Source organism: Acipenser ruthenus, unplaced genomic scaffold (genome assembly GCF_902713425.1).
Source record: "Acipenser ruthenus unplaced genomic scaffold, fAciRut3.2 maternal haplotype, whole genome shotgun sequence".
NCBI classification, from domain to species: Eukaryota; Metazoa; Chordata; class Actinopteri; order Acipenseriformes; family Acipenseridae; genus Acipenser; species Acipenser ruthenus.
The window spans coordinates 95,001-97,500 of NW_026707986.1; positions in this window are offsets into that span (position 1 = coordinate 95,001).

The window sequence follows — 2,500 nt, forward strand, 5'->3', positions numbered from 1 at the left end:
CAATTGGATTGAGGTCCGGGCTTTGACTGGGCCACTCCAGGACATTGACCTTTTTGTTTTTAAGCCACTCCAGTGTGCCTTTGGCTGTATGTTTGGGGTCATTGTCCTGCTGGAAGATGAATCTTCTCCAAGTCCCAGGTCTATTGCAGACTTCAGCAGGTTTTCCTTCAGGATTTCTCTGTACTTTGCCGCATCCATTTTGCCCTCTATCTTCACGAGCTTTCCAGGCCCTGACGCAGAGAAGCATCCCCATAGCATGATGCTGCCACCACCATGCTTCACGGTAGGGATGGTGTTCTCAGGATGATGTACGGTGTTAGGCTTGCGCCAAACATAGCGCTTAGCGTTGTGGCCAAAAAGCTCTATTCTGGTCTCATCAGACCATAGAATCTTCTTCCACTTGGTCTCAGAGTCTCCCACATGCCTTCTGGGAAACTCTAGCCGAGATTTGATGCGAGTTCTTTTCTTTTTGCCACTCTCCCATAAAGGCCAGTTTTGTGAAGCACCCGGGCTATTGTTGCCATATGCACAGTGTCTCCCAGCTCAGCCGTGGAACACTGTAACTCCTTTAGAGTTGCCATAGGCCTCTTGGTGGCCTCCCTGACTAGTGCCCTATACGCCCGGATACTCCGTTTTTGAGGACGGCCTGTTCTAGACAGATTCACAGTTGTGCCATATTCTCTCCATTTCTTAATAATGGACTTTACTGTGCTCTGAGAGGATATTCAATGCCTTGGAAATGTTCTTATATCCTACCCCTGATTGGTGCTTTTGAAGAACCTTATTCCGGATTTGCTTTGAATGTTCCTTCATCTTCATCATGTAGTTTTTGTTAGGAAATGTACTAACCAACTGTGGGACCTCCCAGAGACAGGTGTATTTAACCTGAAATCATGTGAAACACCTTAATTGCACACAGGTGGACTCCATTCAACTAATTATGTGACTTCTAAAGACAATTGGTTGCACCAGAGCTTATTTAGGTGTGTCATAGCAAAGGGGGTGAATACTTATGCAATCAATTATTTTCTGTTTTATATTTGTAATTAATTTAGAACAAGTTGTAGATTTTATTTTTCACTTTGACATTATGGACTTTTCTTGTGTTGATCAGTGGCAAAAACTCCCAATTAAATCCATTTTGATTCCATGTTGTAACACAATGAAATGTGGAAAAGTCCAAGGGGGGTGAATACTTTTGAGAGCCACTGTATTTCTTAGCAGACACCCTTATCCAGGACGACTTACAATTGTTACAAGATATCACATTATTTTTACATACAATTATATTATTTTTCTACATACAATTACCCATTTATACAGTTGGATTTTTACTGGAGCAATCTAGGTAAAGTACCTTGCTCAAGGGTACAGCAGCAATGTCCCCCACCTGGGATTGAACCCACGACCTTCTAGTCAAGAGTCCCGAGACCTAACCACTACTCCACACTGCCGCACTGACCATAGTCAAAATTGAGCTACATGACCAGTCACCATTGAGCTACATGACCAGAGTCACCATTGAGCTACATGACCAGAGTCACCATTGAGCTAAATGACCATAGTTAGAATAGAATTGACTAGAGTCAGAATAGTGCTACATTGGAGGCTGTGTGGTCCAGTGGTTAAAGAAAAGGGCTTGTAACCAGGAGGTCCCCGGTTCAAATCCCACCTTAGCCACTGACTCACTGTGTGACCCTGAGCAAGTCACTTAACCTCCTTGTGCTCCGTCTTTCGGGTGAGATGTAATTGTAAGTGACTCTGCAGCTGATGCAAAGTTCACACACCCTAGTCTCTGTAAGTCGCCTTGGATAAAGGTGTCTGCTAAATAAACACATAATAATAATACATTACCATAGCCACAAAAAACCTTAGTGGACAAAGTGGGTCTGGGTGGCCGAGCGGCAGTTCCAGGAGGTCGGCATGAAGTAGTGACTTGCTCTCATAATGCTATTAGATAACAGATACACTGGGGGGGTAAGTGCATATTACTAAGGGCATGGTCTTTTCATCAAAAAAATATTTAAGTAAAAATAATAAGTCAAGCCATGTGGGAGGCTCTGCACCCCGGGCAGAGTTCCCATTCACCCCTGGCAGCTTCCACTTCCCTGGAAGTCTGTCTGTTGCCCTCCCGTGCCTGGCGCCAGATCAGGTCGGGCTGGAGGCTCTGTTTTCGGCTTGGGGAGGCGGTGGGTCCCCTTACAGTCCTGGACTTCCATGCTGATGGAAGTATGCTGCCCTCCCGCGCCTGGCGCCAGATCAGGCCGGGCTGGAGGCTCTGTTTTGGGCTTGAGTAGGCAGTGTGGGTCCCTTACATTTTTTTATTTTTAATGCACTTTAAGTCTCTTGCCTTCACGGGGTTTGGAGGCTCTGTTTTGGGCAACAGTGTGCCATTTGTGTCGCTGACTTTCAGTGCACTTGAAGCCTGTTGCCCTCGCGGGGTTTGGAGGCTCTGTTTTCAGCAGCAGTGTGCCGTTTGTGTCCTTGGTGACCTCCATGT